The sequence below is a fragment of the Leuresthes tenuis genome, unplaced genomic scaffold, assembly GCF_036924035.1.
Source record: "Leuresthes tenuis unplaced genomic scaffold, fLeuTen1.0.hap1 SCAF_1, whole genome shotgun sequence".
NCBI lineage: Eukaryota > Metazoa > Chordata > Actinopteri > Atheriniformes > Atherinopsidae > Leuresthes > Leuresthes tenuis.
Genome location: NW_027325355.1, coordinates 15,274,607 through 15,300,199, shown reverse-complemented (window position 1 = coordinate 15,300,199; position 25,593 = coordinate 15,274,607). Strand labels below are relative to the sequence as shown.

The following is a 25,593-nucleotide window of genomic DNA, read 5'->3' as shown; positions in this document are numbered from 1 at the left end:
GGGCTCAATCCGCTGTAAAGATGAGCATCTTTTTTTTTTTTTTTAAAAAAGACCCCCAAAAAAAACCCAAAACAAATTAAAGTACACCTGTTTTGTTTGTATTTCGAACACTGAACATAATAAAATGTATTTCTATTCACCTATATCATCATAAAGACTAAAATGAGAATAAATCTGCATTCTAAAAGCTAATTGTAACAATGACAATTAACTACAGCCTGACCTGATTGTGTAACACTGCAGCCACAGTTAAGGGTTTAATTCCCTCCGGGACGTCCATGTGAGATATGGAACACGCCACTAAATGTTACATGCTTTATCTGGTGCGCTACCAGGCGAGATAGGGTGCACTGTGTTCAAGTAATTGGGATTTTTTTTTTTTTTTTTTAAATAATTTTACACAACCGTCCTCCTGCGCTCAGGACGCCAGTAAAAGTCAGTTTACTGCACCTCAGAGCACCCTTCGCTCCTCAGGAGTTAAAAAAGAAAAAAAGAAACAGGGGTGGGTGGGTGGTGGGTTGCGCTCCCGTGCGGAAATGCAACCTCACCGAGGCACTGTGACAGAGAAAGAAAGTGGCAACCAAAACAAGGGCAAATTGAGCAGTCCCTGGAGAGAGGGAGGGGAGGGAGGGGAGGTCTGCTGGTGCTGGATACGTCTGTTTAATAGAAAAAGAAAAAGAAAAAAAAAACACATCCAGAGATGTATCACCATCCCTTCAAGATGACCACATAACCCCAGAGATGAATGAGACCTTTTGTTGGTGTATTATCATCAGAGCGGCTCCCATTGCGTTGGCAGGGTCCACCTGGCTGAAACAGGGGGCCCGCGTGTCAGGTGCTTCCTCTGACGGATTAACTCTTCTGTTGAGCAAGGTGAGAACGTCGTCTCACGCCTCAAACCCCAAACATTACCTCATGAGCTCCGCGGACCCAAAACATGACGCAGGGACTCTCTCGCAAACGGGATTTGGAGGCAAATAAAAAATACAAGCGACCACCACCGGCATCCCTCCCCCCTTCTCCCTCTATTTCTTCCCCCTTCTTCTTCTCGTCCCAGCAGATTTCATTTGGACCGGGCTCAAAACCAAGCAAGTCTCGTGGATTTGTTTACACTGAATGGGCAGGCTAGGGGCCAGAGCCATAGGGCCCCCCCCACCCCCTCTCTATTCATTAATATACAGTGAGGATTTCTGTCTAAATTACTGCTGTTCAATCCACAGTGAGGGCTTTGAAACGGTGTCTCAGGCGGCCACCGGAAACGTGATAGAGGGGAATATAAAAAAAATATGTATAAAAAAGAAAAAAAAAAGTACAACATGAAAGCAGAGTCAAAAAACAGCTGAGGGATGCTGCCCGAAATCACCGCGCGGCGACGCAAACACTCTGATATATGATGTGTTTACTACTTATATGCTTATATGTATTTATATATATATATATATATGTGTGTGTGTGTGTATGAAAGAAGGTCCCCAAGTTCCCTGCTGGGGGGGTGGGGTGGGGTGTGTGTGGGGGGGGTAGTAGTTCATTTATTCTGCATGCAAAGAAGGGAAAAAAAAGACAGAAAGAAAAGGGGGGAGAGGGAAAAAAATCATCCCCAAGTATAACAAGAGACGAACAGTTAGTGCTGATTTTCATTTGCATAAATTTTCATATATTTTAGTGAAAATAATAGCGGCAGCCGAGGAGGGCTCCTGCTCAGTCGTGGCAGAGGGAAGAAAATCTTAGGGAGCAGCGAATCGTCGGGGAAAAGGGGAGATAACCGTTACCAGGCGCACCGAGTGGAGCGATTTTTCACCCTTTTGCCTGGACACAAGGTAAGGTCGCCACATCATATCTGCGGCTTTCTTTCAAGTGTCTGTCACCGATTTCTTTTTTTTTTTTTGCTCGCGCATTCTTCTGCGCTTCTCTCCGCCGTCGAGACGACATTTCTGCGCCACTTCTTCGCGCCGTTTTCGGATGCTCTCCCACTTTCTTTCTTTCTTTCATTTTTCAGCCGAATTGCAGCATCCATTCCTCCCGGAGGTGCACATAGACGCGCGCGTCTTTTCGTCGCGTTTTATATCTCTGTCATTTTGCGCCACTGCCCTCTTTTTTTTCTTTTTTTTTTCTTCCTCCAGCTTTTTTTTACAATAAATAGCGGGCAGATGGATAAGCTGCGCCGTTTTGTAGTGAATGTCCACCGGAGAAAAGTGCAATCAATCACATTTTAAGCAGGGAGAGAAAAGAGGGGAAGAGAAGGGGGGTGAGAGAGAGAGTGAGAGAGAGAGAGAGAGAGAGACAGCCCCCACGGCTGAATCCTCTGGAGGACTCGCGTTGGTAACAGCAAATCGTTAATAAAAATCGATCTCGCCGCTGCAAAGTTTGCTTAAAGTTTATGATGCTCATATTTGAAGGTTTTTTAAAATTTTTTATGGTCTCGTTTTAGAGCTCTTCCAAGAAAACTGGGGAAAAAAATAGGGGTCGGGGGGCACTTTCTGGTGACATGAAATTATTCACCGAGATATAGATAATGAATGTAAAGCCTGTGGCAACTTTCTGCTGCTTTTATTTTCAAAAAGCTTATCCCAAGTTGCTTTGCTGTGGCTCAGCCACCACCACCCCCCCCCAAACCCCCTCTTTACCTTTTTTTTTTCTTTTTTCTCACGGGTTCTCCTTTGCTGATGGGGACTTGCATTTCTGAACCCGGCAGCCGGTAGTCATGGTGAGCCCAATAAAAGGAGGGGAACACTGGCCGCATTAAGCTGTATGTTTGTGCACTGGAGTCGAGATGAAAAGCAACGGAGCTGCGCGCTAACGCCGCCACTCTGCACGGAGAAGCAAAAACCACATGCATGTATATCTGAACTACACGCGCCCATGTTGGCTTCGTTTTCTGCACCATTCGCTTCCAAAAAAAGAAACATGTCAACGTATCGCGATATTTAATGAAAACAAAACAAGGGAAAGGGCCTAAACCAGTCATTTAATTGGCCTGCGCTGCCATTTCACATCTTGAATCCAATTCATTTCACTCCTGTCCCGAGTTGCATGGAGAGCCGCGCGCGCGGCTGTGTTTTCAGACAGCCCCGAGGTGCCTTTAAACGCGCCACCAGGTGTCGCGCTCACTCGTGATGCAAATGCAGCCCACGAGTGGCGCTTACACTGCAAAAACCCACCTCATCATCGTCATTATTCATCTGTCGATTCGTGGCTTTTACAAACCAAAATCCAAATCTTCGTTTTTTTTTTTTCCGGGAGATCATTTGTCGTTCTGAGCTTTTAACTCTTTTTTTTCATTAAAGGATAGTGGAATGATGACGTGGGATGGACACGTTTGCAGTGCATGTCCTTGTAGTGTTTTACGGCCGCTGCTTCATGTCCAGGCTGACGGCGGGATGCCAAGACTTGAGTTTAGACATCACCTGCACAGATAAGACAGACAGACAGACAGACAGAACCAAGAATTTAAAAAAATAAGAGAAAATGGGCTCAGGTTACATTAAGCCTCCAAAGTCATTCAAATGTGGAAAAAAATGAACATTTTAACGCTCAAGAATATGTTTTTGCACATTCCACAACCTGCTCGTATGGGTTAGTGCCTGTCACAGCCGCCTTGTTGGTATGTAAATGCTCTGTGGGGCGCAGGCCACGTTTCAAGCCCGTCGCCATCTGCAGCAGCCCAGAAGCCAGAAGTGGGAGCCAGCAGTGTCTTTGTGGAAACATATGACCGAGCAGAGACTTTAGGAATTAAACTCGCCAACGAGGGCCGAGAGTCACGAATCGTCCCGGGAACGAGCGCGCTGCGGTTGCTTTAACGGTGTTTGGACGGTGTTGCTCCTCATCATCGTCCTCACCACCACCGGTGATACCTTTTTATTCATTTCTGCTTGGAGCAGAGTCACCCGGCAGCAGAACGCATCACATGTTAGGTTCAAGTGAGTGATAAATGGGGAGGATTTTTCCATTTTTTCCCCTTTCTTAAGAGAGGTGATGCGATCAATTTACGCGCATTATTCCATATATCCACTCCAACCCCCCACCCAACACACACATAGACACATACACACGCACACAGATACACACACCAAGGCTGATTTTTCTCCTGCCGTCACTTGACACGCGCAGCCATGTCAGCGTCATGAAGGTGCGCTGTTCGCTGCCGCCATATTCAGATTAAACTGATGCAATTCCCGCACCCTGTCCCCTCTTTTTTCTTTTTAAATTATGACCTGCTTAAAGTTGCCTGTGGGCAACGTAATTTATCTGCTTCCCCCTCGGCCCAGCCGCTAATCCGACATACATTGAGCGTGTCAGGCCAAACGTTGATTTAAATCCAACTTGGAGCACTTAAATGATAATGTATACCGTTAATTAAATGGGCAACACTGAATATCGGTGGAAGCTTTAAACATGGCTTCAATTTCAGATATGAATGGAACTCCAAGGCCCCCCCTCAGCCCATTGAAACGAAGCAGAGGCTCTTTATTAATATCCTTCAACACAGCGTTAAACACACCTCTCGTTCCACTATACTCAGTAATTGTCTTGTATCAGGCTTGTAGATGCTCAGACATGCAGGTGGAGATCAGGGTGTTTGGCGTTGTCACAGCAGCCTCCAGTGGAGCTCAGCTCTCTGACTGTGATGGCACGTACCAGCACAGCAGGTATTGATTTTGAATTGGAAATCAACAGGGAGGCCATCATTTGGCGGAGAAATAAAACTGCAGCAGCTAGTTTGGGAGTCAAAGAGAGTCCCCCCCCCCTCCGCCCAAATTTCTTACAATTAAGTCAAAATTGTTATCATGAAAAAGTACTTTGATTTGGATTGAAAAATCCAAATCAAACCACTTTATACTTAAGTCACCCCTCATTTCTTTATATATTGCCACGACTGTAAAAAAGTTGAAGGGATAAATGTGCTAACATAAATGAAAATACAGTATATATCACAAAAACTGAATTTGTACAATTCGAATGAGCTTGAAAGTCAAAATTTGGGATGACCAGATTTATTCATCCATGTCGTTTCTTTAAGCAGTCTTCAGGAATAGTTCTCCAGGCTTTTTGAAGGACATTCAAAAGCTCTTTTTTGGATGTCGGCTGCCTTTTGTTCCATTCTCTGTCTACATGATCCCACACTGCTTCAGTAATGTTGAGGTCCGGGCTCTGGGGAGGAATCATCCCTTCATAAGACCTGTTGGCACTGATTTTCAGTCCACTTCTTGTGTCATTTGGCATAGATCAGCCTTTTCTCCCTGTTTCCCTTCCTTAAGCCTTAACCCTTCCATAGAGACCATTTCTGATGAGGCCTCGGTGAAGTTCAGTGGATCAGCGGAAGGTCCAGGAGCATCTCTCAGCTCCCCCCTATTTATTGTAGTCTCACCAGTTTCCATTAATTTTTAAAGGTTAAAATACACACCATGCTGAGATATGCCAAGTTTTTGGCTAATAGCTCTTTGGGAATAACTTTGATGGTACGAAAATACCAAACTGTGCCAAACTGGGTTATTTTTGGTGTTTTTCAGTAATGCAACTAAATACATGGGACCAAATGAATTTGAATCACGCTGTTATGAAACAAAGCGCACAAAGATAATATCAGTTGTTTTTATTCATTGGTCCTTTTATATTTGAATGACTCATATGTCAGTGTTATGTAGCTTAAAAGCCAAAAAAACATTCCTCTGAAAATGTCCAGGTAAAAATCAGCTAATTTCCAAAGAAAAACTTTGAAAGACCTTCAGAAAGCCTGGAGAACTGTAGCTCAAGGCCACTGTAAAAGATTACAAGAAAGTCTGGGTCCTTGGAAGCAAAACATAAAGAAAGGAGAAGTTGCACTCTATAACTTAAAGTGAAAGTGAGGTGAGACTGTGTGCGGATAAAATGATGCGAAGGAGGCAGATGTTTGTACAACACACACACACACACACACACACACACGCAGTCACACACACGCCAACAGCAGTAAAAGCTACTAGTGCCGGCTGGTGAGGAGGTGAGTGACAGGCGACAGATCGGCAAAGATGGACAGAAGTGCAGCTTTCTGAGTCAGAGGAGGTAGAGGAGAAAGGTGTGTGTGCCTGGGTGAGACTTTGTGTGTCCCATCCCCTCCACCCATCCCTCACCGCAGGCTCCGTCTTTGCCACATCCCTCTTCCTTCTTCTCACTCACATACAGACGTAAAACAGCATGGACACACACGCTCGCACCCCCCACCCCTCCCACACCTCATCCAAATAAGCCACACTTTTATTGTTTATGCTAATCAGCGAACGGACACGCTGGTGTTTTTCTGTCCTATTAGACTGTATTACACATGCTAATCAAGAATGATATTGTGTATTAAGCTGAGTAATTAATAAATAAAGCAAATCTGCTGGAAATCAAATCTAGAGTTGCTTCAGCGGGCTGGGTTGTGGCGTTTTGTGCATGCCTCTCCATAGGCCCTGCTTTTTGTTTTTGTTTGTTAAACAGTAGCGGTCCCTGAGGACGGGGGTGGGGGGGTGGGGGGGGGCTTGTGGCACCTCCCTGCCCAGGATTACATTAATCAAAGTATTTATTTCCCTCGGGGAACAGGGCGCAAATCACTCCAAATCCCAGTAAAATTGGATAACAGAAGAACGGGCACACCTAGGGTAACCCCCTCACGCACTTCTTCTCTCTTTTATTTTGCTCATTTCGCCAACTTAATAGATCCAGTTCTATCTAACTTTGCGGACGAGCTGGGCGGATAGTGACGGACGGAAGCGGGGCGCTCAGGTAGAGGAAAAAAACAACACTAACCACATCCCCGACAGGAGTGACTCTGGATATAGAGCTGTGCAAATAAACAGCTATTCTCTGATTCCCAGTCATGGCTATAGGCGTGTTTGGGTGCGAGCCAAGAGCAAGAACAAACACCGGACTCTAAGATCCTCCATCTGTGATGGATGCATTCAACCTCCAACACCAAAGCTGCCTGCTTCCTCTCTGCTAAGTCTGGTCAATCCCAGCAAAACCCACAAGCAACAAGAATCCCTGATACCGTCTTTGCACTATTTGCTCAGTAATTACGTGTGATGTTTGGGCAAAGCCCGGACGGCTAATAAATCAGCAGATGTTTACAGCCACGCTGGTGCTGATAAGGCAATAAATACAACACCCAATATGCTGCCTATTACAGGTAATGCAAATAAAATAATGGGGCTGTAATTTTTCCCCATGTGTTGTTGTGGCGGCTGCGCCTCGTCTTTGATATTCATGAGGGAAATGGGGAGGAAATGTCGCCTCTCCGTCTTTATGGGCGCCAGACTGTAGCACAAATACAGTCCCAATCAGGGGTAAATGATGGCCCTGTTGCATCACAGCACAGCCATCGTGCACTCTCTCAAATGCACATTTGTTTGTTAGTAGACACATACAGTGTTGCTGTCGTGCATGCTAGGGGGTGTACGGGGGGGCAGCCAGAGTCGCCGGCGGGAGCCCTGACTCGGAGCCAGGCCTCTCGGGGCGAAGCCCGCCTGCCTGCATGGTGCACAACACATGGGCTATTTGTGTCTATGTGTGGAGGAATACTCCACTTGTAGAGTGAAAGCTGCACACAGGATCCCTACGTCTGCCCCAAAGCCTGTCCAGTCTGTGCGTATTTTGCACAATAACTTTGTGAGTCGCGGTGCAAAGATAGAGGGCCCAACTGTTTGCGAGCACCTCCCAGCAGACGCCCGATGACCCATAATGCCTTGCAAATTAGCAGAAAAGCTACAGCTCTGGTGGGACCATGCTGGTTGGAAGGAGTGGAACATAAAGGAGGTTTATGTTGAATGCTGGAAACTTGGAGATCAGTTTGTACAGGGCAGTTGTTTTTGAGGGATTTAGATGCATTTTGTCAAACCAATCCATAGGATCACATCAGATATTTAGGAGCTTTTTTTCAGCCTATGTATTACAAAACACTTTGCTTCAGTGTGAGTGTTTCATAGCATTTATCATCTTCCATTTTTAATTAAAAAAAGAAAGATCCTCAAAATCTTTGCCCCAACTTTTGACTTTTGTAGTCAATTTAGAATATTTTCTTCCTACACACTGACTTCTATTTACGTAGTATTTCCTACAATGACAAAAAACCTCCATGACAAAACCCCTGCTTCTGTTGTTGTCACCTTATCCCTACTCCAAAACTCACTCACATGATTTGCAAGAAAGTTAGTGTGAAGAGTTTTTTTTAATACAAATAAATGGAGATCAATGGCTGCTATGATGAGAAATAAAACACTTCAACTGTGAGGCACATATTTTCAAAAAGAAAACCTCAGTGAAAAACTGTCAAAGACACTAGCGTGGACCTTTAAAAGACTCAAACGTACCCCTTTATGTCCTCGGGCCGCACTTTGTTACGCCTAGCGTAATTTTCCACTGCATCTCCATCACGTGTGAGGTGTAAACGTGTCTGACTGAATGAGGGTTGCTGGCTAGCTCCAGCTTCAAAGCGTCTGCAGCAATGATCGCCCTCAACTTCACCGTTGGGGTCGGCGATGGTTGTTGATGACATGGCTGACATGTGCTGTTTGTGCGCGAGCTTGTGTGGTCACATTCAGCAGCCGGGAAGCCTTGATTCATGCGGACATTATGCACGCCGGACGCTTATGGCACCTCTCTGCGTTGCCGTGCAGTCAGGCCCATTTGTTTGGAAATGGGTTTGCATACATCTTCTTCTCCATGGGTCTCCTTCCTCCCCTCCCTCAGTTTACAGCTCCTGCACACACACACATATACACACGCACACCAAACACACACTAGGGCTGGATGGAGTAGAAACCGTCGTATGAAGTGGAACAGAGGGCATTTAGGTGATGCAATTTACCTCTGGTAGCCATGTTGGAGGCATTTAACTGGTCTGTTGTGGTTAGTAACAGCGGATTATGCTTTTATTTGCAGAATCCTTCAGTTATTTTCAGTGATTATAGCAGAGCTGGAGTCATTTTCACCCAGTAGATTTAAATTTCCAACAATGCAACCATCATTCCTTGGTGTTTACACTGCTTCACATAATCAGACCTATACTGTAGCCATCCAGAAGCTTTTAAAGTTGCAGTCCTAACTGAATGGCAGCTATGGGTTTACACAATTGCATAGGCTCACATATGCTGCACTCAGCCTTGGATTATCCAACAAATCTGACAGTTGCATCAAAAAGCTGTTTTTGCTGCAAGTACTACGATTTTGATAATCCAACATGAGCAAAAAAAAAAAAAACTTGACTTGGGTGGGCCTTGGTTATGAAAAGTCTACATCCCCTTACTGTTCTGTAATTTGAACAAACGCCTTCAACATTTTCCTTCTGTACTCGACCCAAAATCTTGCAGCAGGTCTCGAGTTCCCCAGGTGATACTGGGTGGTGGAGGGAGTAAAAGTATCAATACCACTCTTTAAATGTACTCTAAACTCTAAATGTACTTTAAAATAAGCACTGACAATGCTCAGAAATGTACTGTTGTCATATTTTTGGATGAGGACTTTTCCTGCATTTATCAAATTAATATTTGCATGGTTGGTTGTGTTAGAGCTCACATTAAGCTTTTTCAAATGCAACTAATTATTTTCTCCATTAATATACTGATTGTTTGGTTTGGAGAGATTCTGAAATCAGCCACCATGAGTGCTCTACACATTTAAATTAAAAAGGTTCGAAAAATAAAAAAAGACAGATCTTAATATGTTTTGTGAGCAAAAGTCATCATTTGTAAAGTAAATAAAGTTGTCAAAAAAAATGTAGTTAATTGAAAAAATAATAAAATATTTTCTTCTGAATTACAGTGGAGTATGTCGAAAGTGTCATTAAATGAAAACAAAAGTCGCTCAAACATGTTTTAATTAACGCACTTGAGGAAATGTATTTACATTTTACCACCGGACCCTGTTAATATTTAATGTCTAATTTCAAACAGTTTAAATTGAGCAGCCAGTGTTTTTTTTGGAGTTTGTCCAAGTCACGGCTGTCGAGGTTTATCAGTTTGTCCAGATAGTAAAAAAAAATACACCCCAGGCTACTGTTTTTGATTGGGCAGAGTCATCAGATTGGCAACCAATGACTAACCATGACCATGTACTTTTACTTTTTACCATTGACCAGATTAGAATGAAGTTGGAAAGTAAAGAACTATGAGTGGGAAAGAAGTAGAACAGTAAATGGTGAAGTCTAAGCACCATTAGAAGTATACATGCAAGAGCAATTTGACCCTGCAATTCATTATTTAGGTGTGTTTATCCAACTGGGATTTCAGTCTAACTAACATGTTTATATGTATTCTAAAAGACTGGTTTTAAATCAGTCAGGTATGTCGATAATATAGAAATGGTTTAAGAAAACATAGTCAGTGTACAATCTGTGAACCCTTATTGGGAAATTGGCATACTGTGGACTAACGTAGCTATAATGTGCTCTGTTGGGAGATCAGGTTTGAATGGCAGATGTTTTAGACCATTTAGGTTTTCAGGACTTCGTCTGATGTTGTCTCCTCTTGTAACATTTCATGTTTTCAGTCGCCGTTTAGTTGGATTTAGGCAGGAAAGCTACATGGTTGGGTTTAGGAAAAGGTAATAAAGGCCCTAAAAAAATATGAATGATTGTCAAAAAATTCAATAGAAATAGGTTGGACTCATAAAGAAAAAAGATATAAAGTACATTTTCAAAGACAATGAGACTCAAAGTGGCCAGTGCTAGCTACTGTAGCAGTGTTAGCTTATGTGGACTGCAAGGTATTTTGCACAAGTTTCTTTATTTTGCACGACTTCTTCAAATTCTCTATCTTTAGAATTAAGTTGCGAGTTGATTCCGTTTTTTTCACTGTTACAACTTCCTCATGCTCACAGAATTTGATAAAAGTCACAAATGTCTTCACAACTCTTAACTCGTTCATCTGACAGTCTCGAGTAGAGACACCAGACGTGATTCCGGGAAGCGTGACAACTGCAAAGCCTGCATAGAAGTATGACCGACCACACTGTGATACACACTCTCTCTTCACTGCTTCACAGAGCTGCTGCTAGCCCCTTTCCCTTTTCCCCTCTCCCTCCCATCTCCTCCTGCCTTCTTTGTCCAGGCCTGGCGTGAGCGTTCAAGCCAGCAGCATCACAAAAGCGGCTTTCAGGAGATTGCATGCTGGCCGACCCCTCTGAGCTCACACCCACCGCACATTACTCACCAGAAGGCGTTAGCTCGGCCTGCAAACCAAGCTAGGAATCACTGTATGCCACTGAACTGAAGAGGGGGGTTATTCTACAAACCTCTTTGGTGTATCTTTCATGCTAAGGGGATCTTTAGCTTTTATAAATGAGGAGTTGTTAGAGAATCATAAAACAATGATGCACAGAATGGAGTAAAATTGAACTTTGTATTGGAAAATTGCCTCAGCAAGCACTGTCAAGTCAAATATCCCTCTCTGCTTTTGGTCGTCAGGTCTTGTAGCTCGTGAACATGCGTACTGAATATGTACCACTGCTAAATGGCACATCTAGGTGCGCGTCTCCTCCTGCACGATCACATTAAACATGCTCTTCTGAGAGTTTGAGCAGGTTGTCTGTCTTGCTATAGATAGTTTTCACATCCCTCCAAGTATTTTTCACACTGTGTGAAAGGTAGTGTCACATTCAACACGTTATGTGTCATCAGATAGGGACAAAACACAACTTTTCATCGCGACATATGTCGCCACACATGCTGGTATTTATACGTACTGCCTAAAACTATATCCCTGCTGATTGCTGAAGCAGAGTAAAAGACTGAAAGCTTGCACTCTGTCCCAGAAACTGCCAAATCAAGGTCTTCCACAGGGACGCCTCCTTTGTCTGCCTGAACTTTAGATAATGCGAGATGTCATGTAAAATGAAATTACACGCAGCTCTCCTGTGCACTGTACAGTGCATCTTGTTATCCACCGAGTGTAACCTTCACAGTGTAGGTGTGAGACGAAAGCTCAGCAACACATCCTCCTGCGGTTGGTGACTGGTTTTAAATTCCAACCTTTTAGCAAGGCTTTTTTGTTTTTTTTGGGGGATTAGTCCACAAACGCAATCCTCCCAACAATAGCTAACGCACGTCTCGTTGCAGTGTCGGCATCTGCCACAGAAACTCGAGCTGAGCCCACACTGCGCGTTCTCCTCCAGCTAAAACTCTGAATGACACTGTTATGTAACGCCGGCGTATCCACAGTAATCTCACTGTGTGTCTTTGAGACTTCTTTGCAGATAAAACTGCACCCACAGGAGTTTGTGTCAGACCTCTGATCCATACTCTGATCTTTAAATGTCTGTTTTCTGCAGAATTCTGTGGCAGATCTCATTAGGCAGCAGCCATTCTTCTCCATCTCAACATCCTATATCTACTTTACACAGCCAGAACAAGCCAATTAGACTTGAATGAAGAAAATGACAACCCAACTTCTGATTCATTAGCACTGAAAATAAAGCAGCTCTGGCAAGAACAGGGGAAAAGATTATTAATTTCATCCTCATCCATGGGTTGCTCTTGCTGTACTGTATCCCTGAACTGCACTTTTCACAAACAAACCTGCGAATCAGACCGTGTGGGTGGCGCCTTTTTGTTCTTTTTCGTACAGCGCATTCTCTGTTGTTGACATTTCACAGCTGTACGCAGCTACGGCTCAGCGAGGATGGCCACATGTTGCTTGTGTTAACGGTTCTTCTCCTTTAAACTGGAAACATGCTCACAGGAAAGAGCTGGTGGACGTGAACTGTGTTCAGAGCAAGAAATTTAAAAGCTACGAGGGGTTTATTGAGAGTTGAACTGCACAGTGACTTGACTGGAAGCCATCCAAAGGTCATAGAAATGTCACGGGTTATGGCTCGAGGCCAAGAAAAAGTGACAGGATAGCCCATTTCTGATCGGAAATGCTTTGTTTTGCTATGAATAATCTACATTTCAGTGATCCGCACCAAAAAAATGTACTGTCAGGTTAAACAATGTGCATTCTTTTAATTTCTCTCTCACTAATTCGCGGATATGCTCTTTTTTAAAAAAAAAAAATGTTATAGAGAAGTAGGACTGAACCTATAGTCACAAGTGTGTGAGTTTTAGCATCGTGTTTTAATTATGAGTAGCATAAAAAAAGTTATTACACAGGAGACTTTGAGTCAAATATAACAAATAGGAAAAGAGATTTGTGAAATAAACAAACAAATAAAAAACCCATGAAAAAAATAGTTTATCTACCGAGTCAATCGGGGGAAGTTATTGTTTTATGATTGGTGTGCGAGTTCTCGGAGAGAATGGGACCTTTTTTTTTTACAGATTACAGCGCAAAAGCACTAATTGAACACTGACAAACCAGCAGAAAACATATTGACTGTTCTCCAAATACAATTAAAAATTTGTTGATGAAAGGAGACTCTCCGTCAGGCCTGGCTGTGCGGGCGCCACAAAGCAAAATAAGTCCTCGATGAAATGACTTGTTTTGTATTTACTGTGGATCTACAGCATCCTCAAATTGTACATTGATTGATCATGAACCTGATTCTAGTTCAGAGGGGGGAAAGGTACATTCATTTTCTGTAATTCTAACTTTAAATTTAAAAGTGAGATTGATTAGGATATTTGTAACGACACAAAGAGGTGGCGTTATGGAAATGTTTAATTATTAATGCATTAGTCCCAAAATGTCAATTTTATTTTTTTTTCATTTCTGTGGATTATTCTGAAAAAATTCAATGCAAAAGTTCACATACGTTTTTTTTTTCCCACTCCACCAATTAATGTAACGATAGTTGTGCAGTATTTAGTGTTTACTAAAGAGAGGCAAGGTGATAAGATGCTCTTTTTGGAACGGATTTGATCAAAACTGAGATCTGAGCCAAAAATTACCCAGAAGAGTTTATGCCTAATTCCTTGAGTTTGTTTCCAAGAGACTTTGAGCTTCAGGACTGATTATAAACGCTTTTTTCCCTTTTGTTTTGACACCAATAATTTTCCTCTCAGATAAAATTAGGAAGGTTGACGACAGGGCTTTGGTCATCAGGAGAAACGGGTAATATAGAGCATCATCGTAACTATAGAAATAGGCGCCCTATCCCTACTGACATCTCAAAGAGGAAATGTGTAAAGATTACAGAATGCAGCAGGATAACTGAGAATCTAACGTTCATTAAACCCACAGTTATCCTTGCTATCATAAGCTGCAACATACTGTTAACACAAAGCATGTTTTGTACAAATAACGGTAAATAACAGTAACAGCTGCCTGAAATTCTATATAGCATGCACACAAGCACGCTCACCTCTCAGGTGTTTGAAATCTGCCTGATTAACATTCAGACCGCGTCCCAGAATGGACCAATCACAGGAGAGCAGCAGCTGATTCATGCTTGCATGTTGAAAAGCCCCATTTATGGCTTTTTTCTTTTTTTTTTTTAATGGGATGAAAATGCACAGTTAAAGCAAAGGAAAGTGGTTTTAGTCTAGAAAAATGTGTGATTTATATGTTTTGTTGTAAAATCTTTATGCGTAACTTAACTACAGCTGGCAGACAAATTGATGTATGTCAGTTTCTTTTGAAATGGAGTCAAGAAAACGATGAGGTCAGATCCTGCAGTCGGTTCAGAGTTGAAAAATGTGGGGGTTGCAGGTCATTTGAAAGTAAACTGTTCATATACGTGGCCCTTGATGGTTGTGGGTGGAGTCAATAGATCATGTTTTCTGGTGGTTATTCTATGATCCATGTCAATCAAAACACTAAATTTGCCTCTAAAAAGGAGTGAGGCAGACTTGAAAACTAACAGGCCAGAATAGTAGTTATTATTAGTATTAGCTTTAATGTTTTCTAGTATATGTGTTTGACTATTCTGGTTTTCATTTTTACAGTGTACACACCTTACTGTAACATCTGCCTTTTTCTTTGTCTCTTCCCCTTTCAGGAGAGCCACAGTCCCCTTGTGCGCACACAGAAACACACACATTAAACTTTGGTCCTCCTCTGACGCCCCTCCCTGTCCCCCATCCTCCCCCTCCCTCCACGCAGAACCTCTGGAGGTAAGGGCCCCGCCTTGTGTGTAAGTGTGAACTGCGTGTGTGCTGGCACCATATTTCTCCGCCAGCAACAGCGGACGCACCGTCTCCCCAGCTTCCGTTTTCCTCTGCACGCCTGCTGCTGGAGTATTCACGCTTCAGGCTGTTTTCTTTGAGAGAGAGGCAGAGGAAGACGGAGTATAAAAATATGCAAATGCTATTGTTGAAGCACGGAGTGAGGGAGGTGGGGGGGTGGGGTGCTACCCTCGCACCCCTGCAACTCCCTTAGCCGCTGCCACCGACATTGCTTCCACCTCCATCTATCCATCCATCCATCCATCCATCCAGCTCACACAGTAAGCGAGAGCACAAATGCACCCAGTTAGAGAAAGACGGAGCTCTCGGGGGCAGCAGGGGCAGGATATTAAAACATACTGAAAGGCCAGTTTCAGCTGTCTGTGTCAGCTGAAGCCCTTTTTCTGGATCCAGTTGAAGAAAGACAGATACACTAACACAGACAGGCAGAGAGAGGGATGAAGGCATGCAGCAACATCACAAATTCTCCAAAAGGAGAAAGAGCTAGGGAGAGGACTTCATCATGAGTGCACCATACATGGAGTCATGGGAATAGGAAAGTATACCCTTTCTTCAACTAATGATTTATGGATCCGGACATTAAAAACAACACAAACCAAACAAACAAAAAAAATTGATCGATACCAGCAACACATGTCTTAGAATAATCCTTAAAATATGTCTTAAAATAAATACATCATGAACAACACAACACACACAAAAACAAGGCAAAATGAAGAAGCAGTCTTTGAAAAATGGAAGTTCTGTTCTTGCAGTTCTAAATCCTCTAAATCTTGTAACTCATGCTCAGGTTCCTTCCGTGTCTGCTAAGCAAAAACTAGTCCGAATAATGGTATATCTCATTTATGGTACATCTCTTATCATTTATTTATCCAGTGTGCTATGACTGCATGTTCAATAAAGCTCCACTATAAATAAAGCCCCCACCCACAGCTTTAGTGCTGCAGCTTCTCACAAGGCCTTGCTTACCTGTGTGCTGTGAATCTCGAGAAACTGGACTACCTCTGGGAGCTGGTCAGCAGCTCTGATTTATCCCAGCTCCCGGAGCTTGAAGAGTACCGCGACCCGAGGGTTTGCTCTGCTAGCTCCCGCATTTGCTCAGTTTCCGACTCCGTCTTGCCCAGCGATCCCGAAGCTAACGGCTTCTGTGGTTAGCTTGTGCTTCTGAGCACCTGCACAAAATAAGACGTTTTTGTCAGTTTCCTGATCTGGAGCATTCCGGTGTTTGTTAACACAATGCCAAGGAAGAAAGACATCAGCAATGATCTTAGAGAAAGAAAACGCAGACTCTACAGGCTTCAGCTGGCGTGTTAAATGTTAAAGTTAAATCAGTGCAATTAGCTAAAGGTGGTTCTACAAGCTACTGAATCATTGGGTGCACTTATTTTTTCAGACACTGCTTCTTCCTTTTTGGTTTGGTTAAATAAACACGGTGTTATATATAATTTGTTGTTGTTCACATGAGATTCTATCTACCTCATTTTAGGACCTGCTGAAGACGGGATGGTATTTTATGATGCCCTGATACATAAAAACGGACAGAGAGTGTATTTCCTTTCTACCATGACTGTATATGTATGTGACTAAACAGAATCCATACAGCTCTATAAGTAATATTCACGCAGTAAAACTAGGTGGAACTGAACAGACAAGAGAACGAGAGAGACAGCTGTAAACTGTGGTGTAATTACAAGGCCACGCACACCCACACAGGTGCTTTGCTCAAGGTAGAATTACATTTCTGTGCTTCATTATGTCATGTTCAGCAGCAAACCTCAGTTTGCTCTCTGAGGAAGGTCGTCTGCCCACAGCATCCCTGCTTGAGTTCAACATTTCACTGGAGTGGCCTTCTGCTGATGGCATTAACTGCACGAACAGTGCCATGACAATTTGTTTAGAGCAAACAGTTTGCATAGCTAGCATGGCTAATTCTGTCGTTAAAAATGGATGCTGTACACATAAAACATGAAATGCAACGATGTGGTTATTTTCACATCAGTGCCAGCAACACATTTGAAACAAGCCTGCAATTTCCTGTAGATTTGCGTGATAAAGGATGTTTATAGAATGAATATTTATTTCATAGCGCTCAAAATGTTTTCAGCTGGTGACAGGTCTGGATTGCTGGCAGGTCAGTTTACCACCCACATGATACTTTTACAACAGTATCATGCTGCTGCAACACATAAAATGTGATTGGTCTCGCTAAAGTTAGCAAGATCCTCCCTGAATAAGATGTCCTTTGGATGGCCGGATGTGTTGCTACAAAGCCTGTATCATGCAACTTTATTGGAGCTTTTACAGGTAATGAAAACCAATGATGCTGCAAGTGAAAATGAACCTCTGCATTATCTTTTCATCCATCCCAATGTCATGACACAAGTGCAATATCTATGTTGGTCCACACCGCAAAAAGCTGCCCCAAAAGTGTACAATTATTGAATTGGTTGCCTGTAAAGACGCAGCTTACCTCTCCGTATGGCGTCCGCTTCCCATGCCTTGCTGCATGTTCTAAACTTTTCATTTGGCCACAAACACTAGCGACCTTTAAATAGACGTTTTTGATTCACGTTTAGAAGATGGAGGAAAGAAAAGGTGATTGGAAATGGAAGAAATTGATAAAGCGTCCACCGATTGGCCAAAAAAGTTGTAACGCTAGCCTGAGTTTGTTTTTGCTGATACAACAAAGGAGACTTGAAACACATCAAGGGCAATCGAAACAAATTTACAAATCACGTCTTACGTGGCAAAGATTGAAATGATTTTGACTTATTGGCGGTGTCCTTTGTGAGCTGGAAAACAAGAAACCTGCGTGATATAATATCCCAGATACTTCCAGAGATAAAAACTAATTCCTAAAGAATTCTCCATTTGCCTCTTGTGGATGTCCACCGCAGTAGTTGTTTTTAATTAGAAAAGCTACTACTTCTACCAAATAACACCTATTAACAATGCAGCCTCTACCTTCGCCCTGTGGTGATGCAAGACAATGTAGTCTATCCACTTTCACATTTCTATTTAGTGGCTTTTCAATTTGTTTTAGGCTTTCTTCGTGAGTGAGTAGAGACCCAGCTTCTCATTAGAATGAAGGAGGGGATGGTGGTAGGAGCATATCCATGGCCATGTGCACTCATTTGTAAAATGTTTGAGTTTAGACAATACAAAATAATAAAACAATGAGTTTTTACAGCTACTTTTTGTGGGTGAGGACAAACATATTTATTCCACATTTCTGTGTCATCCGACCGCAGGACAGTTTTCCACTTCACTTCGGTCCCTTTGTAATGACCTCAGGCTGATATAATGAAGTAGCATTTCTGTATCCCGTTTACATGCATTTTCTTTTCACTTTGGTATTCTCATTTTAATTTGTGGTGTGCAGTGATAAACTGTGTTTCCTGACAATCATTTGTGGAAGTGTTACCGAGCAGTGATTTCCACGACAGAATATTAGATTTTCAAAAAATCTTCAATGATCTTACGAACCAAAGAAGACAGAATCTCCTCTTTATTTAGCCATTTTACCTTTTACCTTATCTTTCTCCGCACTCCGTCTTTCATACAAGAACGGATTCCTCTCTTCCTTACCTCTGAAAGACTCAGCCTCTTTTTAATCCCAGTGCTGTCACTGAGCTCTTGCAAAATTAACTAATGAGTTTAAAGATGTCCAACATTTATTTGGAAAAAAAAAACTGTAAAAAAAATGCTGTCTTTTTACTATTTTCAGTTTTGTATTGTTTTAATGATGTGAAAATTACAGCATTTTCTGTTAATCAATCATTTCTTCTGGCAATGTGTTTGATTCAGTCACATCTAACTGTATGAATAGAGACTGTCACGTGACTATATCAGTGCAATTAGCCTGGAAGTCCAACTTCAATATCAGAGCTGAACACAAGATATAAGTACACACGAGATGTGGTGATTTTCTAGGACTTTCCTTTTTCTGCCGCACCGATTTCTGAGAAAGAAAAGTAGTGAACATGAATCCAGGGAGACACAATCATACAAGCATACAGAAGTAGACACTAAAATCGACCAACACAAGACACATGCAGAGACGCACACGAGAGTTACCAGAGTGAAGCCCATCTGTAAAGCCCTCACGCTCTCAGGAAGACTTTCTGAAGTGATTATCAAGACAGTTCAGATCAAAGGATTTGACGAGTCGGAGAGCGCGCCAAATACAAGGCCGGGTAATCACGCTGAAGCCCTTCCATACAAGATGGCAGTGGTCCCCCCCAGCTGCTTTGCAAATGTAATGTGACACTTACGGATAAACAGATTATCAAGAAAAGGCGGGGCGGGGCCGGGTGAAGGGACCACAGAGAAATGCCGACAAGTTGTAGAAATTAGAGAGTGGGAGAAATAGTTTATTTAATGAACTCTGGGGATGGGCAGTGTCAGAGAAATGATGATTAATTCTCCAGTGCTGATACAGGTCTAAATGATATAATTTGGGAATATTAGTGGGAACATTAGATGATGAGGCAGTGCTTCTTGTGCTGGTATGGCAGACTTGGGGGCTCTGGAGGCTGTTTCTTTTCCCTCTCTTTCTCTTTTCCTTCACTAGTTATTATAGATTAATCCATAATCCTCACCACCTAAAGACATTTTTGTCAGTAAAGCTCAGGGATAGAAGCTATAGATTATTATTTTAAAAAAAATATCTCTGCTTCTGCTCGTTTCTCCTTAGCATGATGTCACATTGTCACATCTTTCACTGAAAATACTCCAGCTCCTCTTGGATGTAATGTTTTTCTGTTTTTTTTTGTCAGAGCAGAGCTGAAACCGGTTTTTGTAACCAGAAATTGTCCATAATTCGCCTTATTCTATTTTGTGGAACAAGTGAGAAGTGATCAGTGATTAAAATGGTCATAATGTGTTGATATGATTGAGATCAGGTCAAGGATTATCTAATAGTCACGTTTGCTGGACATGAAGGAATTTATTGAGCTTTAATTGCATAGAAAATCTATTTCATTGTTCTTTTTTTCTGTCTCTGTGGGGCTGAAGGGGTTTACATCAAATTAAATAATGTGATAAGGAGTGCTGTAAATGTTTAATTCAATGCACTAGTTCTTTTCACTGACCAGTGGAAACCACATATCCTCAAATCTGGGGCAAATTTAGCCATTTAAACCCACTGGATTTGAAAAAAAAAAAAAAAAAGCAGATGCTTTGGAGATACGTGATTTTCATAATATTGCACTGATGAGTTCTCCTTACATTGTCCGCAGGCGAAAAAATGGCTTTGTTCTGTTTTTAAAGAATAAATCTGAACATGCACTGTAACGTTTTGCTTGAACTGACTTCTTTCAACTAATAAAAACAAACCACCAGAAGCTGAGCTTTCTGTCTGTTTTGTCCTCCAGCCGCTCTTTAGATTAAAAACAAAGTCCTCCTCTTTCATTGTACGAAACGATTAAAGCGCCCTGAAGTGCCTCACTCAGTCCCCGAGTGTCCATTTGTCCACTCGGAAGAGCGTGTGCGTCCTTGTCTCTGCATCTCTGTAAATGTGTGTTCTAAATGACCCTTGTGGCTGGGACAAACGCGTCTTTGAGGCCGCACGGACAGATGGAGGGACAGGGGGAACTCAGCGACAGTCACAGAGGACTGAGGCTCCTGTGTGGCCAGCACCACGTGGCCTGTGCCGCCCTTTTATCTCAGCAACCCGTCCACTTCCTGCACAAACACACAAAACCACGATGAAGCGACGGACAGATGGGTGGATTTAAGGAAAGGACGGGCATTTTGAGGCACGACAGGGAGCAAAACCATGTCCTTCCCCAAAGCTGACTGTCATACAGCTCCTGGAAATATTCTCGGGTTGGTTTATTTGCAAAGGCAAATGCCAAAAAAGCTGACAAGAGCAGCGAGACAGAGGTAGAAACACAAAAAGAAACCCCATGGAGCCGATAAAAATATCTCACCCCAAAACAGGAGAGTGGAAAAATAAACAAAGCAATAAAAAAACAGCAGTTCACCAGCAGAGACACAAGTAAATTTGTCACAGAAGCAAAATAATGCCTTTTTTCCCCTTGCATAAACAGAGCAAGCTATAAAACACGTAATGATCCAAAAAGCACAAATCACTGTGACCAAATCTTTTTTTTTTGACAAGTTCCTCAATGATATCTGTCAATGCATCACTGTGGCTGCAACACTGCCATGTACTTCCACCAATGCAGCATTCACAGACAACTTACAGCACAGCTGAAACTTCCTCATTGGTTCGATGTATCAACAAGAAATGTCAATTTGATTGGTCAGTACTGAGGGCAGATGGCTATTGACTGGGTGGTCATTAGGAGAGTGTAGCCCACTGGGAGTATCAGGCCTGACACCGTTAACACCGAGCTCCGCCGCTCTTTAACGAACGGCCATCAGCCAAGTGAAGCCCAGCCATTGACCCGCTGCAATCCCTTACTGCCAGGCTGGAGTGTGAGTAAAGGGCTGCCACGTGTGGTGGTATTGATCCCTGGATGAAGACACGAGGGGTCGCACAGGGGAAAATGCAGTGATATTTAGAAAGGAGGCAAGAGCGATTTGTGGTAGATGGGAGAGTGCAGAACGAGGCGTGGAAATCAAATGAAACACAGCGCAAGAAAAAGCTGAACCTTGTGATAACATGGCCCTCAAGTTACTCTTTGAGTCACAGCATCTAAATGAGATTTAAAGAAGGAAAAACACTTCCCAAAATACGCTGCAGCATTTAGTGGAGTACGTGCAAACAATTCAGCAGCGGAGGAATAAAAGAATTTTTCTTGATGCACAAACACATTTAAAATGAGAAAAACAGCCTGATAAATATGTGAGAGTATACAAACAGGAACTTGTCTCCCATATTAAGTCTGGGCGAAAAGTTGGAGACTAAAAATAGAACAGAAACCGACTATTCAAAGCTGAGAAAACAACTGGAAAGTCGCATTTTGGCTCGAAACAACCTCATTTCATCCACAAGACATGAAAGTTTCCAATGGCAGTTTGTGTTGAGTTGATTCTAATTATCATGTGGATTTTTTTTCAAAAAGCACTATTATTAAGCATAACCGCAATTCCAACCACCAACCAGACATTAAACAGGTTTGGTTTCTCTGAAGAATTAGTGAATCAGAATGACCTGTGAGACCTTTGAAGGATGTATTCTGGAAGATTTCTTTTTTTCTTATGTAATCTTAAAACATGTGACAGAAGTTTTGTATCCAAACTAACAATTTGAGAGACTGACATTGAAACAAGAAGTCCTGGGTCCTGCGTGACACATATTCATGTGTATCCTAAAACTTTTAAACACATTTTGAGAAATGATCCATGCCATGAGGAGTCATCTTTGTGGAGAAATAATAAAAAAAGGTCAAATCCTAATGTTGGATTCAGAATTTTATATAAGGTCTGTACAGTCAAATCTCAACTTCACACAAGGTTTGAATGCGACTCTGAACGTGTTTTCTACAAACATCCAAGCTCGTGCTATGGGAAAAAATTAAATTAAATTAAACTTTGACACTATAAATCCGTGCTCATAAAGTATTCCACAGTTTAAAGTTGTAATTTCTTTTCATCCTGCTAAATAATTCACCTCAGAAACAGAACAGAAGGGATTTTGTGGACGTTTTTTTTTCAAAGATAGGAAGCAGAAAACTGTGTGCAAAATCCAGCGTTCAAAGTTCCCACACTGCGTTTCACTCAAAAGTTACAACTCAATCACAAATCAAAATGTGCATTAAGAAGGGCAGACTTACAAGATTTTGTCATCTTTAACTTGAATAGATTAACCCACCTTAGCCCCCCCAACACTGCCACCCAACTCTAAACAAGTTGAATTGGTGGTGGGTTGAGTTGATCAATTTCCAAAGCAAGGCAAAGCTAAAGAACCAACAACAGCACCAACATGACCAAGAACAGGAGGAAGAGAAGTCGCAGGGTAGCTGTGTCGAAGCGTCTGTTGGCAAGACAGTGCTGATGCGTCCATCTGTGTGTGAATGTGTGTGATAGAGGAAAAAAGCACTGTATAACCTGTAAAATGTTATAGCCTAAGACATGCTGTGTGAGTGTGTGTTTGTGTAAGTGGGTGAATGTGGCTTGCAGCGTAAAAGCGCTTTGAGTGGTCAACTAGACTAGAAAAGCGCAAAATAAGTGCAGTCCATTTACCATCACAGTACACAACGCAGTGCTCACGTATCTCTAAAACCGCCCCCAAACGGCAGCAAAACACTATACCAGACTACTCAGGCAACAAAGCTATTTACATGTGCATTTGTTAAGCGCCAGTACAGCGATTACAGAGCAACGTTCAAGTCCTAATTTCAGCCGCACGCAGTGTGGGAACTTTGAGAGATTTACACACAGTTTTCTGCTCGTGCTACAAACTCACGCTCACTAAAGCACTTCCATTTAAAGTCTTCTTTCTAACTTTTTGAAACAAATATGAAGTATTTTCTTTACACACATACATGTTTGAAATTAAGATGAATAAGAACAGTTAACAAGATTAATTGAGATTAATTTCATCGGGTGACAGAGCGTGAATTACAGCTACAAAACTCTGGAGACATTCAAAATCTCATCGATTCTTATTTGAACCCGTACAAGTAGCAGAGGATGGGTTACCGGTTCCCATTAAAACAAAAGGCTTTTTGGAAATGTCTCTTGGGAAACTTGAATATCTTTTGTTAGCGATACTCCGATAATCCAAGCTGGCATTCCGAGGTTGAGTACAGTAAGTGCTTATTTGTCTGAATTATAAATACATCTTCAAATCAATACAATCTTTCTTCATAGCTGCACAATATCATTCTATTCCTGGAAGTCGTATCTTTACGACAAACCTGGCCACTCTCTGTCACTCCAACCCTCTCCAAATGTATTGCAAATTCCAGCTCACAGCAAATTAACTCGTGCAGCATTAGCTCAGGGCTTCACATGTGAGTAAACACACTTCATGCCCTGTTTCTCAGGTATTTGACCATTTGGCTGATCAGACATCTTTATAGCGAGAGTTGGCAGAGTTACAAGTCAACAAAAGCGGATTGGTTTAGCACTGCTGTGCCTTCAGGGGTGCCTGCACATAAAACCTGAGTGTGAGTGTTTGTGGAAAGGGAAAACCAGAGTAAAAGATGCAAGCTTGTGTGCAGAGAAGAAGACGCCTAGTTTATGATGACTAATCATTTGGGGGTATTTATTTAAATATCATTCACTAAACCTATCAGGTTAGTTAGTGGAAGGGATTGACACAATTGTGAGTGTGAGCTGATTCCCGCGTTTGTCTGCAGAAGTTTAAAAATATTCAGTCAAGTTCGCACAAAACTCACTTGGAGGGAAATCTGGTGAGTCTGGAGAGAGACGGCGGTCAGAAAGTGAACCGTCAGGGCTGAGGAAATATTGCACGACACTGCGGAAGTGAGGGACAAAAACAGCAAATAACCACACAATGAAGCCAGCCTGCAACGTCTGTGTGTGTTTGACTGACTGTGTGTGTGTGTGTGTGTGTCAGTTTGAGTGTGAGAGGGACAGAGTGGTGGGCTGTGATCAGAAAGTGAATGAGCCATTTCACTGGCTGCAATTCTCATCTCTCTGTCTCTCTCTCGGAGGGGAAGTCGGAGCTGTGGACTGCAGTGGAAATGAGCTCGGCCGTGCAGTAAGTGTGGCGACCTCGTGGCTAACCCCACACTGTTTCCACCGCTCTCCCTGCTAAATGATGCTTACTGTATCCTGCCCAAGAGGAGGAGGCTGCGAAGGATGGAGGCTAAACTCAGACAGCAGCCCACCCCTCCTTCCTGTTTGCTCTCATCCACCACACTGGGAGACGAAAGAGTATTTGTTAAAGTGCTGATTTATGAACAATTTGTCATATACTATGTGTGTATTTTCTGTTTAGGTTAGTGTTTTTCACTCTTCTAACAGGTTTCACTTGGACGTGCCTAAATCTGTGTAAAACATGATAAATAAAACAAAAAGACGAGTTTTGACTTCAAATTTGCCTCATTTATGCTAATTAACATGTTAATAATTTCATATTTGGGGTCTTCCTTGCATGTTCTCCCCGTGTATGTGTGGGTGTACTCCAGCTTCCTCCCACCACCCAAAACATGCATGTTAGGTTAATTTGTGACTCTAAATTGGCTAAATTGAGTGAGTGTGAGCGCGCATGATTTGTCCGGTTTGACTCTTTGTGGCCCTGTGATGGACTGGCGACTTGTTCAGAGTGTGCCCCGCCTCTCGCCCAATGACAACTGGGATAGGCTCCAGTCCCCCGTGATCCTGAGTTGGATTAAGCGGGTATAGAAAATGGATGAATGGATGGGTCGTCTAGACATTCACATAGTTTAATGTTGAAAAGAACTCAAATTTGCTGCCGTATTTTTCATAGCTGCACCAACTTTAGTCCTCTGTCTGAAACATTTTGTTAAAGCTACTGTTTCTTTAAGGATCTCTAAAAACAACAAGGCCCAAAGGGCTCTCATTGGTCAACCAACTCATCTGAAACGGTGAAGTTTGACGCAGCCGCTTATATTTGT

The 25,593-nt window shown here is 42.4% G+C and overlaps 1 long non-coding RNA gene across 1 annotated transcript; it reads left to right on the top strand.

Moving 5' to 3' along the window:
• Window positions 1–1,712: 1,712 nt before the first annotated feature.
• LOC140297483 (uncharacterized) lies at window positions 1,713–20,263 on the top strand. The gene is made up of 2 exons (XR_011913265.1): window positions 1,713–1,817; window positions 14,887–20,263. It is a non-coding gene; the product is annotated as an uncharacterized lncRNA (long non-coding RNA).
• The last annotated feature ends 5,330 nt before the right edge of the window (window positions 20,264–25,593 follow it).